This window comes from Gobius niger (assembly GCF_951799975.1).
Source record: "Gobius niger genome assembly, chromosome: 12".
Taxonomy (NCBI): Eukaryota; Metazoa; Chordata; class Actinopteri; order Gobiiformes; family Gobiidae; genus Gobius; species Gobius niger.
The window spans coordinates 25,629,028-25,642,252 of record NC_136863.1 but is presented as its reverse complement, the minus strand read 5'-3'; the positions used below and the strand labels follow the sequence as shown (position 1 = coordinate 25,642,252).

Genomic DNA, 13,225 nt, shown 5'->3' with positions numbered 1-13,225 from the left:
TTCCCCTCTCTCTACTGTGTCCCTTTCCTCTCTTTTCCCTCTCCCTCTTCTCTTGTCTCACTTCCCCTCTTTTCTCCCTCCCTCTCCTGTCTCCTCTCTTTCCCCTCTCTCTCCCGTCTCTCATCTCTCTATCCCCTCTCCCCTTTCCTCTCTTTCTCTCCTCTCTCTGTCTCCTTGCTCTCTCCTCTCTCTCCTTATCTTTATGTGTGTGTGTGGGAGGGGGGGTTGACAGGGCAGCAGTGGGTTATGCATGCGTGCGCGCTTTCGTGAAGCGTCATCCATCACGGTGGAGACTCCTCGGTGCAGAGCCCTGTCTGCGTCTGGGGGAGAGGGTGGGTGTGGGAGGCCAAAGACAGTGACCCATCACCTCCCACCCCCGACCCCTCCGGACCCCTACTGGCAGGTGGAGGATAAGACACAGCACCAAATATGAGCTGAGATGTATTTACTTCGCCACCTTAAAGCCATACTGCGATAACGCGTACATTTAGAAGTGACAAATCCACCAGAATTTGCCACATGTTAACAAAACACAAAGGTGATTTTAAATACGAAACATTTAAATACTGTCTTGGTGCTACGTTGTTTAGCTGTGTGTTTAGACTTGACTGTGATTGGCTGAAATGAGGCGTGCTTGATCCAATCAGCTGCACCGCTAAATTGAAAGCTGTGAATGTAGTGGATGTAAAGATGCTCAATACCTTGGTCTTTATGAGGTAATAAAACAAAGGTTTGTGTGACTTCATTGATGTCCCAACTATTGTAAAGTGCCTCTAACCAAAGATCTTCATGTGCTCATTTTATGTGTGATTTTATTCTTGTTTTCTGTAAAGCGTCTTTGAGTGTCTTGAAAAGCGCTATACAAATAAAATATATTAATATTATAATAACATTCCAAATTAGGGCTGGGAAATGAATCGAATTTTAATCTAATCGTGATTATGGTTGATCTCCATAATCGCGTGGTGCGTTTTAAGGAGAGGAGAATTGGCCAGACCTGTCACATTCTGCAATGCTGCAGCGCCTGTCAGGTCAATCCCAGGGAAACACTCGGCCCAAACAAACAGGAAGTACAGGATGGCACATGCGGCAGCATGAGGAGAGGACCTGGTGATTTTACGTGTAAAATCAGCTACAAAGTTGCGTTAACTCGGAGCAGGAACAGGACGCAGGATGAAAAGTTTACCTTTGAAGAGGAAAACTATCGATCGCCCAATTAGACCATGTGGATTTGTTTTGAGGCTGCAGCGGTGGATTAGCTGGACTTCTAACAGTGAACTGTAAGTCGTGGCCTTTGAGGCTCCGCCCACAAACATGAGGTCATCGTCTGTTTCTGACATTCTTCAAACATTCCACTTTTTTGCGTCTCCTTTGCAGATGTTGGCGTGTTGCAGATGTTGGCTTGTTGCAGATGTTGGCGTGTTGCAGATGTTGGCGTGTTGCAGATGTTGGCGTGTTGCAGATGTTTTTGCTGATGAGTTCGCTGCAGTTTTCAGTTTGGCCGCAGCATCGGTTTACAAGCTCGTCCAGGAAAGACCACATTTACTTTAAAAAAAATCGAATCAAAAATCGAGATCAATCAATATGGGGAAAATAATCGGGATTATTTTTTTTCAAAAATCACCCAGTCCTATTCTAGATAGGGCATGCCATGTGATAGGGCAGTGCAATGTAATCAGATGGAAACACCACTTACTTCCTTGATACTGTTTTGACCTATTTTGAGTTATTTTGTGACTCTTTGATAATTATGTCTGACTTATGTTAGATCTGGAAAGAGTTTTTTATGCATTTGTTCATGGATTTTCCTCTGTCAAACATTTCAAATCATTCACTTCAATTGATATCAGATATAACATGTTTCCGTCTTTAAAACAGTATTTCTGTACTTTTTAACACCACATGACCAATATTCAATGAGCATGGGACAGAGATACAGTGAAGACTAACCACTGAACCCTGGGAATGAATGAAGAAAACAAAGATAATACGACTAAACAACACAAAGTTTCACAGAAATGAGCCGATCCTGACTAAGATACAAGACATAGAAGTAATAAACCAATCACAAACAATGACTGTGTCACATTCTGCTGTTGGATCAATGAAAATGTTGCTCCTGGTTTTGCATTGGTGGCATCAGGGTTAGCCTCACTGGCCAGTCATAAAATGGCCATGTTTGCCACGTCAACAAGCATCATTTCTGATCTAGAGTTTTATTAAAGAGCTTTGCCTCTAACAGCCCAACTGTGAGGAACAGTTATTAATAAGGTTAAGATCTACTTTATTGTCCCCGTAGGGAAATTTATAATACCCAGCATGCCAATGGTCATGCATTCCCTAATATTGTGAGAACTACACATTTGTAATATTGTGTGGCCCCAAATGCGACCAGTATAATCACAACCATAGTCATATGTTATGACTATGGTCGTACTACATGTTCCTCACACAGCCCCACTCCACAAGCTGCTGAACCGTCTCACCTCACTCACCCAGGCTGGAATTATTTGCCTTAATGACACCAATAGAAGAATGAACACTGCTTTTACAACGGCTCGAGGGCATGTTCCTCTGACAGAGCCTTGGTGAGCGCAGTGGAGGGGAGCGCGCTCAAAGGAAACACAGCCAAAATGTGAGCAGCCTCTTAAAGGCGTCTGCAATGGCAGTCAGAGCGGCGTCAACACAGCGGTCTCTGGGGTGACTCCAGGGGCCGCTAAACCTCTTCACGAGGCCCCGGTCTTTCAGCGGCTCACTTAACACTTCCCTCACAAACCAAAAGCCCCAGTGCGCCTGTGTGTACACGGCGCTACAGCCACATGGCGGTTTGGTCCTCATTTAGCCACTTCAAACTAATCCTAAAGGGAGTGAGGAAGAAAACACTTTGAACTAGGTCTTCACACAGTTTGGTTGATAACAAAAGCAAAAATATAAACACAAACCAAGCTCCTGATAGGTATTACCAGACCCTTACAAAAATTGATAAAAATTAACCCATGCCAGAAGGTCCCTGGTTCTATTCCCAGGCTGAGTGGGGCCTCCCTGTGCGGAGTTTGCGTGTTTTCTCTGTGTCATTGCTCACAACAGGTTGCACACTGCTCCTGACAGGACGACCACTGCTCCTGACAGGACGCCCACTGCTCCTGACAGGAGGCCCTGGAGCACTGGTTCAAGGATGGGTCAAATACAAAGGACAAGTTTCCTTACAGGACAAAGCATCTGTGATGTCAGAAATAAAAAGGAGCATTTGGGAGTAGGGCTCCCCTAAGCAGAAGGCACGGTCTGCCTGACAAAGCTTTCACAGAATGACGCATCATGAACACGTGGCTATTAGCACCAAAGGAATAAATGATCATTAATGTGATGAATATGAGGACACAAAATGAGTGGGCAAAGGACTGCAGAGCTTGCTCTACAATGGCTGAACATTTGGGACTTTTGGAACGATTGATTGCAGATTAATACAGAGGTCAAACTGCGTTGGACCATCTATAAGCTCAGGGCAACAGTGGCTCAGCAGCACAGCATTTGCCCACCAAGTGGTCCTTGGGCAAGACACTTAACTTGCCTTTTCGCAATATGTACACTGCATTAACAATTATTTATGAAAATTGTATTTCAGTGTCATAAAAGGTCAACAACAAAAAAACAATCAATTAAACTTAAATGGATGGTATTGTGTCTCAGGGCTCTTTGAATCACTGACATCAATCTCAGAAGCCTGTGATGATTAGTTTTCAGGTTAAGCCCAAATAAGGGAAAAACTACTGAAAAAGGACGTTCCACATTATTAAGCAGATTAACATTTTCAAGCAATATGGGTAAGAAAAAGGATCTCTGCTGTATGAAAGATCAAGTGTAATCATCGTACTGTTAAGAGATTTGTGGATGATTCAGAGCACACACGGGTTTGTGCAGATAGAGGCACAATGAGGATGGTTTCAGCCAGACAAATATATCAGATTAAGAGAACAGCAACTACAAAGCAGCAAATAGGTATTTCAAGCTGCTGGTGCCTCTGGAGTCTCCCGAACATCAAGGTGTAGGACCCTCCAGAGGCTGCAGTTGTGCATAAACCTTCTATCCAGCCTCCCCTAAACTGCTTATTGAAGCTCATGAACAGAAACGGCTGCAGTGGAAATAGAAATACTTGAAGACTCATTTTCAAACAGTCTTGTTCACTGATGAGGCCGTGTAACCCTGGATGGTCAGATGGATGGAGTAGTGGATAGTTGGTGGCCACCATGTCCCAACAAGGCTGTGATGTCAGTAAGGAGGGGGCGGAGTCATGTTTTGTCCTGGAATCAGGGGGATAGAGCTGTTTGGCCCCTTTAGGCTCCCTGAAGGTGTGAATATGACCCCATCCTACCCTGACCTCAACCCAGGAGAAGCCCTGGAGCATCAACAAGCAAATCATCTATGAGGGTGGGAGGCAGTTTTCATCCAAACAGCAGCTCTGGGAGGCTATTCTGACATCCTGCAAAGAAATCCAAGCAGAAACTCTCAAGTGTAATACAAGCGATCGCGACGTCGTCACATCCAGGGGCTGTGGTAGGCATTTCATGTTTTAAACAAATTATAAGAATAGGCACAAAACAATGTCCATAAACGGTGCGTTGCTTCTCTTGCACTGTAACAGATAGATCATTTCATAAAACCGTGGTAGAGGCCTGGATGCATCAGCTGTTGCCGACCATTCACCAAAACATCCGGTGAAAATTGCAGAAGTAAACAATTACAGAGATCGCTCATATGGATTTAAGAATTTTGAAGCTACTATCAAACAAGAAGTCCTATTTTAAAATGTAACTTGACCTGTTAAGATGTTTTTGATTTAAATAGCTTTTGATTTCAGTAAATACATTTGTAAATACTGTCATCATTGGGAGATTTTTTTTTCTCAATCACATTCAAGTGATCCTCTAAATGATGCTGACTGTCAATCGAGTTGACAATTTACAAAATCTGAGAAAAATGTCATTCGCATAATAACTTCAATGTGTCCAGTAAAATGCCCTGACCAAAAAGACAATTTTAATATAATACAGCCATGAGTGGCTCTGTGCTGCTGATGTTTTCCTGGGATCTGCTGTAGCCACTCTGCCCCGAGTGGCACCACTGATGCCTTCACCCTCCAGGCTTTCTCCAGCTTTTCTCTGAGCCCTGGTATTTCTCGTGTTCCTTTCCCCTGATGTTGCTCACTTGGTATTGCTATGTCAATCACAACAGCTTTCCTCTGCTCTTTGTCCACCACCACAATGTCCGCTTGGTTCGCCACAGATGTTTCTGTACACTATGCCAGCCACTTGGCTATGGCGCTCCATGTAAGCCTTATACATGTTGAATCTGAGGATGTTAAAGTGCATGATTAGCTGAGCCAGCACATGGGCGTTTCACAAAAAACAATAAAAAATAGTGTCAATACGTAAACTCTTGTCTAAGCACATCTAGTTCTTCACATCAGCCAACATTTTCGTCAGCAGACGAAAATTTTGGCTGAAGTGAAGGCAATATGAATGCAGAAATAAACAGTCGGGCAACCAAAGACACAGGAAACACACCTGTTGCTCCACATGGACACAGAGCCCAACAGTAGCAATCGCATTCTACATATCCAGGGACTTTTCCAAATGTTCTGTAAAACATCCACTTGTCAGTAGTTAGCACAGAGCTAATTAGCCTCGGTCGGGATTCTGAGTGGCATTTGGACTTCCGCATCCGGGCAGAGTCATGGCTGTTGAGCTCTTTTAGGCAACATACAACACACAGAGCTTTGCTCTTTGTGTATTTTAGAAACTAAAGTGCGTGGGTCACACTGCAAAGAAAAAAAAAAGCAAAGTAGATGTAATGACTGAAACAGAAAAAGGAGTCAAATACAAAATACAAATGTGAGATCTAATTTTGCAGTTGGCTGATACTGTAAGTGGGACATCCATCTCGAAGCTCCAGTAGGCTGATACTCTTCTGTTGAGGCTGTCCATTAAACCACAATAATTCACCTGAGTGCTTCTGTGAATGACTAAGGATCTACGCTGCTGATATCATTTTTCCTAATTTCACCTTTCTGATGAAAAGCAGTGCACGGCATTGACATTCATTTAGTTAATAGTAAATTCACATCGGCTCCAAAATACCGACTATTTGTCTGCTCCGGTTTCTTCTTGTCCTGCCTCCGTCTAGTACTTGATACCGACCGAAAAGCTCCGGTATCGGGGCCTCATCTCGGTACTTTCTTCAGCATAGTTTTCAAATCACAAACTGTTAGAAGATTTTTTGAATGTAGTGGAAAAAACCTCCCAATGACAACAGTATTTTTTTCAAAAATAAATATAATGGCAGTAAAGTGAAGCTATGTGGACGTCAAAGTACCCCTAAGGTGTTATTGTGCCTTACAATATAGTACCCCTTTTTATCCGCTTAGAAAATCCACATGTTTCATTTTGTATAACTTAGTGCGCACACGTAAACACATTAACTCGTCTAAGCTCAGGTAAGAACAAATCTCAGTATGGAAAAATTCAAAAACTCAAAATATGAAGTTGCAGGTAACATCCGTAATGATACTTTTTTATACCCATGTTATTTTTATGAATTAAAATAACATAGCTATTGAAAAAAGCACAGTTGAGGCACCGGTACCGAAAAGCAGGGATCATTAAAGTAATATTGCTGGGCAACAGGAGATGATCGCGCTGGTGTGAATGGGTCTTAAAATATGCATCTGCATCAGCTACGCAAAAAAACTCAAATCAGAATAGAAAAGTATTTACAAAGAACTGGAAGTTCCTTGAAACAGCAGAAAAAACAACAACAAAGCTGGTGGTACACAACTTGAACGATTAAAATACTGTAGCAGCGGGGAAATTATCTGGAATGGAGAAACAATGGACTAAAGTGGGAGCTCGCATACCGTTATATCACAGCTGAAAAACCAGACTGATGAAGTCTTAATATAGATTTAGACCGCTACGCTTCGATGCTTCCTTCTTCACCCTAAGACACATGACGGAACAACTCTTTACATCTCGTAGACCTCCAAAAAGCCTTGGATAGGGTGAATCTCCAGGCCGTGTGGACTACCAGACCAATACATGAGCATGATGAAATCCTTCTACAAACTCTCCCAAGTGCTCAGTCAGTAGTATTAGAATCAGAAGATGCGGAGCGAGTGTATGACCCAATGCACAGCGATGCACAAGAAATGTGTTTAAATATTTCATAAACATGTCCTATCTGTGTCCCAGGATAACAAGTAACTACGTCCAAATCAAATATTCACACGGCTGAGAACAAACGCCGATTTATCCACAGTTACATTTGTATTTCGTTTGCTTTTTAAGTCCAACCACTGCCTTTTGTATGGTAGCTCAGAGGGTACAGCCAACCTTTATCATGATCATGCAATATAATCACTTGAACTTGAAATTTTCCAAGAGAATTAATGGGAATCAACACAACAGAAGGCGCTTTTTCACAGACAGATATACACTGAAGCTAAACATGTGATTTGATAGTTCTACACTGAAATATCGATCACAGCAGAGATGAAAAGTCTCATCATCAAGCCCCATTTGAGGATGTGTTTGGAAATGGAATAGGCTCATTCCATGTTTATGTCCATCATTCACTCATTCATTCATGGCGCGAGTAAACAAGCAGCAACCTCCCTCTCTCTTGGTACAGCAGTGTTCGGTGCCTTTTTCAGTGAACTGCATTTGTAGTTTCTGTTCCACATCGTTTTACTGAATGCTTTTGTACATCTTTGCTGTATTTTTTGTAAGACTCAGTGGACTTTTTACTGCAGAGTCCGTACTAGCCATGAAGGAAACTGCTTTTTAAAAGAAACAAAACAGCAGCTTATGAGCTAAAGACATTTTTGACACATTCTTTTGAGACACTGACGAGGCACCAAGAGCCCCCACACCTGCAGCACAGTGGAGGCGTCATAAGAGTCACACCAGGAAACAAGGAAGGGACAAACGAGGAGGATGAATGTACGTTTACTGGAGAATAAGATGGATTATATTCATCTGCTACACTCTTCAGAAGATGGTGAAAGACTGTTGTGGAGCGGAGGGAGCTGCGCAGGAGGAAGTGGAAGGAGGATGTGCAGGAGCTGACCAGTGCAGGATGCCACGCTCTGAAACAGGGAAACTCAGGTAGGCGCTGCACCGTTTAAAAAAAAAAAGCATGTTGTTTATTTAAGCATTTTGTCTTATTTATTTATTCCCAACATTTCCAAGCTAAAATTCCCATTGAAAGTTCCTGAACATTTGCCAAAATGTATCGGAAATGTTCCGCCCCTTTGCAACCCTAATTTTGACATTCACAGTCACACCAAAACCACATTTGTTTTACTTCATCTTCTTTGTTCTTCAGGTACTTTCACTTTCTCATTCCAGTTTATTTATACATACAGCACATTTCAAAAGAACCTCAGCTTTAGAAGTGTTCACAACAACAACACTTCATCCCAGAGACACATTCATTCATTCACAATACAAGGACTTCAACACAATATTACCTCACTTACTCTTTGGTGTATCATGTTGGTCACAAGAATCTGGGTACATCCGAAACCTCCAATACAGAGCTTCTATGGCCTGATCCCAGCACCTAACACTTATTACGGGGTAAGGTCAACTGTTACACTCTAGAACTAGAGCTACAGCAGCATTTGCCCAATCCGACCGTCCTTACCCAGGGCGGAAAACACAGGGGAGTGACATCACCAACAGCTCTTGCATGAAAAACTACAATAATAATGTGGCACCTCCACTACTGAAAAGTTAGTTAGTTTAGTCCAATGAACCTCTGATCAGAGTCAATCCAACGAGGTCAAGAATCAGTGGCCAGTGAACCAAACCAAAGCCAGCATTAGGACAATCGGCCTGAATGGAATGGAACAAACCTTCGACTGCTCTAAAACTATGCAAAGACTGAAAACGATTTTGCCTGTGTGTGAAACATTTTCTGGGAACTTGGACATGTCAGCATTAAAGCCCCCCAAGAAACAACTAAACTTTATAAGTGAGAAGGGAGGAGGTGGGTTTTCCTGTTGATGAAATGTCCTTCTTATAAAATGTACAACAGCACTGTCTGTAATATTATGAACTGGAATTGCTTTATGCTTTTTGCCAGTGTTTTGTAATTGTCTCGAGGACTGCAGATGGAAATGAGCTAATGTCTGGTACAAAGCAATTTTTTTATACGCTGATCAATGCTGCTGCACATGGTCTCTGTCCAATAAATTAAATAAACCAAATAATTATAGAGGTATAAAGGGATGCACTGCATGGAGCCGCAGGATGCTGCTGTGGCCATTTTGGGTCACTGTCACTCAGCACAAGTCTCTGACCCTGGACCCAGAGCCCCAGAGCCTCAGCCTCCTCCTCACTGAGTGACATCTGTCCAACTTGTCGAACATGGAGAGGCTGTGACCCCGAGGAGCTGGACAGCAGAGCGAGAGCAATGCAACAAGTGGCACACAGCAGATGGAGTAAAAGGTTTCAAATACAGTTTAGTTTATAAACTGATTCATTCTCTAACAATGACAGTATTGTTGAATTGTTCTATGCTTCCACTGCAGAGGGCAATGAGGCATTAAACTGTGAAAGTTGGATATGTTTCCGTTCCATAATGTCCAAAGTTACAGTGGGATTTCTTCATAGATCTGTGTGTACCGGCCTGCGTCTGATCCAAAGGTGATGAAAACAAACACTGCGGGTGTGGAGGTTTTCACAGACTGTTTTCTGACAGTTTGACAGCCACAGCAGCACATCCTCTGGTTGGCCCGGGGCACAGACACACAGACACATAAAGGTGCATGTGATCGAGCCGTGGTTTGTATGTGACTCTGTGCAGACTGAAAGAGAGTGCAGGGCGTGTGGTTAACCTGCCAGACAACTCAACGGCCGCTAAACAATGCTCCAATGAAGCTTCCACTGAGCGGTTAGTCTTCTTAATCTCACTCATGTTCACCCAAAGCCCCCATTAGCCTCGGTTCAAATGGAATGAGCAACAAACAGCACTTTTATTGATATTTATATTATTATTTGATTGGGACAGTGCGTGTTAATGAACAATATAGAATATGCAGGTAAACATGCCGGATTGTAGCCAAAGGAAATTAATCACTTTTTTCTGGTTATGTAGTCAGAAAAAAGGCAGTGCAGTGGTTAGCACTTGTTCTTCACAACAAGAGGTTTCTCCAGGTACTCTGTTTTCTACCACTAAAAACATGTAGAATAGGTGAATCCTCCAGCCACGAGACACTGACCATCAGCCTGGCCCTACACCTGGAGATGGGTCCCCTGCTCTTTGCAGGTTCATGATGAACTATATGCTCAAAGTCTGTATTTCAATTTTCTGCAGTAAATGAATCTGGTCAAAAACTTTGTATCTAAACCCAGCATAAAGGGTCATTCTGTCATTGTCTTCACTTTCCGACCAACTACTGCTGGGCTTCAGGCGACATCACAGTGTTCTAAAGGCCTAGAATATTTATACAGGTGGGGACAGGTTAGATTATTCTGTTTTTGAGATTATTGGTGTTGTACAGACAGATCATGGGCCCAGTCAAGGATATAAATGATCATTTTTCGAATTCATTTTCTTTTTAGATACGACTTGTGTGTAATGCAGTTAACTGGCTCCTGCCCCCACATGGGAGTGTGACATCATCAGATTCTACAACCTGAAAACAACCAATAGTGATATTCAACAATCATCTGGAATATGACAATAGTAGTCATTAAAGTCAATCTTTTACTAAAGCATGGGATTATAAACAACTATTGGAAGAGCTAAAACTAATAATTACCAGGAGCAAAACTAGGCTGAGATGGAACAGGAAAATTGTGACTAAAACTGAACCTTTGAATATTGTTTAAGTTCCTAAGCAATCATCATCATCATCATTTGGGTAGCTCTAAATTGAATGAAATGATATTTCGTAGGATGGTTATATAAATAATATATTTAAACCTTCTGAGGAAACATGTTGATGGATGTTGGATGGCACAAAGGCTATAGGCTCACTGAATTATTTATTGGAACATTTACAAAGTATACAGAGGAATAAACGGGGAATACTACTAATACTTTCTCTAAGTATTATTGGTAAAAGAGCCTTTGACAAACAAACACTATCGTCTCCAGTCCATTAAGATCATGTTGACTGTGCAGCGCAGGCCTGTCGTCATTAAAGAGATTGGAGTTCACTCAGTAAACCCTGATGAGCAGCTGGTCTCCGGCAGGTCAGCGGCAGCACATGGCGCGTGGAGCCGTGTGTGGAGCTCCACCTGCGGGCTGTGCGCACACAAAAGCACCGCGCTCCGCCTGACTGCTGCTGATGCGCCCGGCGGCATCTCCCTGAGCCCAGCAACAATACAGGCGCTGTTAAAGGTCCCGCTGACTCCCATGGGTGCTGCCCCTGTGAGGAGCATCACCGTGTTTCCCGACCACAGCCACGTGTCCGTGAGTTTACCGCAGGCAAACGGCACTGTTTAATCACAGACGAGTTGGACGGGAACGATAGCATAACGATAACCCAGCGTCACTCCGAGTCTGCAGCTGCTCAAGCAAGCTGCCCTTTGTCCACCAGCAAACCGGAAGTGCTCCGGAAAGTTCGCCGATTACAACTCGCAATTCAGCCAATACGAGCTGCATTTACCTGACAACGGCCTTTCCTTCATTAACGAGATTGAAATCAAACACGCAGTCGTTGCGTAATTGGACACCCGGGTAAATGCCACACTTTCATTTTGAAAAATCGACCAGAAGTAGTTTCTAAAAGGCTCCAGCCGCAGTGTTTGTAAAGCATTAACAAACCAGACTCTCTGATTTCCTTCTAAACGCTTGATTCTGTCGAGTTGAGCGCCGTCAACGCGGCGAGCGAACAGCAGCGAAGCGAATAAGCGCATTTTACGCACGTTCGCCGTATTAAGTTAAAATATACAATGTGAAACACACGATATGACCATGACAGCCCCAAACCAAACTGCACACAGCGAGCCCCCGGTGATAAAAGCGAGTCTGTGCCTCGCAGCAGGAGCCAGGCAGAGGATGGAGTTCACAAAAGGCAAAGAAATGGCAAGGCATCACGCAGCGCGCAAACTTCAGCAGAGTGAGCCACTTCGAAACAACAGGAAACTACTCACCGCGCCGCCAACGACTACCAGATCCGGGATTGTTTCAGCACATCCTCCTTCACTGACGAGTAAAAAAAAACAATGAACGAAGCTCCTTCGACACGACGCGCCGCGGTGATGTGGGGCAGAGAGGGACAACACATGAACTGTCCTCAGGGACGCGGAGCGGAGGGAAGAGGGGCGGGGAGAGGAGGGCCATAGCACCTGCTCCACGGCGCTCCCGGGAGACACGGGGGGAGGGAGGGAGGGGGGAGGGGCCCCCCACCGCCGCCTAGGCATGTTTACTGTCCACTGGAGACAATCCGAGGTGTGAGCTCAGCCCCGCCGCGCCATGAGCAACGAATTAAGCGCAATATTAGCTCATCGTCATCCATGGGCAGAAGTGAAGAAGGCGTTAAACACGGGGAGGGAGAGGGCACGCGGAGGGCAGGGTGCTTTACAGTGGCCTGTGTGAACCAGCATCTAACCTTTGGATGAGGTGATGTGGCTCATTTAAGGATTTATGGATCGAACCTATAGTTTTGGCCTAATGTAATTGCGCTCCTATTTGGGCACAATTAGCCTGATCCCAGTGGAATCGAAATCACAGTTTGTTGTGTATCGCTGCCTATGGCAAGTGAAAGTAGTAATCAGATTTTTAAAAGATTTTTATTTATAGGGACAGTGCATATTAAAAAACATGACTGTAAATATGCCACAATTAGACAATGGACTATTTTCCATGTTTAGTCCTTGGACAGTTAAGTGTCATACTCAAGAAAAAGTTCGATACCAACATGACACAAATCAATAAAATACAAGACATTAAAGATGCATTATGCAACTTTTTATGCAAAATAAAAGTTGATTTTTGTACTTTCCATCACAGTGGTCTCCACAACGCTCCAGGATCAGTTGTTTTGTAGATTTTCTGGTGAGAGGCTCCGTCTGCAGTCAGTACCTTCCAAACAATTGATCCTGGAGCGTCCTAGAGACCACTGTGACGGAAAGTAAAGGTGCCATGCTGACCACTCATACAGCCACTGGGTCACTACAAGGTGAAGTTAGCACAAATATCTCCTTGTTTTCCACAT

At 43.6% G+C, this 13,225-nt stretch overlaps 1 protein-coding gene across 2 annotated transcripts in view; it reads right to left on the bottom strand.

Moving 5' to 3' along the window:
• Nucleotides 1-13,225, bottom strand: part of LOC306971501 (genetic suppressor element 1-like) — a 76,756-nt gene that overhangs the window by 33,085 nt on the left and 30,446 nt on the right. The window contains exon 1 of one of the 2 annotated variants that reach the window (XM_079567800.1): nt 12,162-12,402. The exons of the other annotated variant lie outside the window; for it this stretch is intronic. The gene's annotated coding sequence lies outside the window, so the exon portion shown is untranslated. Of the gene's footprint in view, nt 1-12,161; nt 12,403-13,225 lie in introns of those variants that run through there. 2 annotated transcript variants of the gene reach the window in all.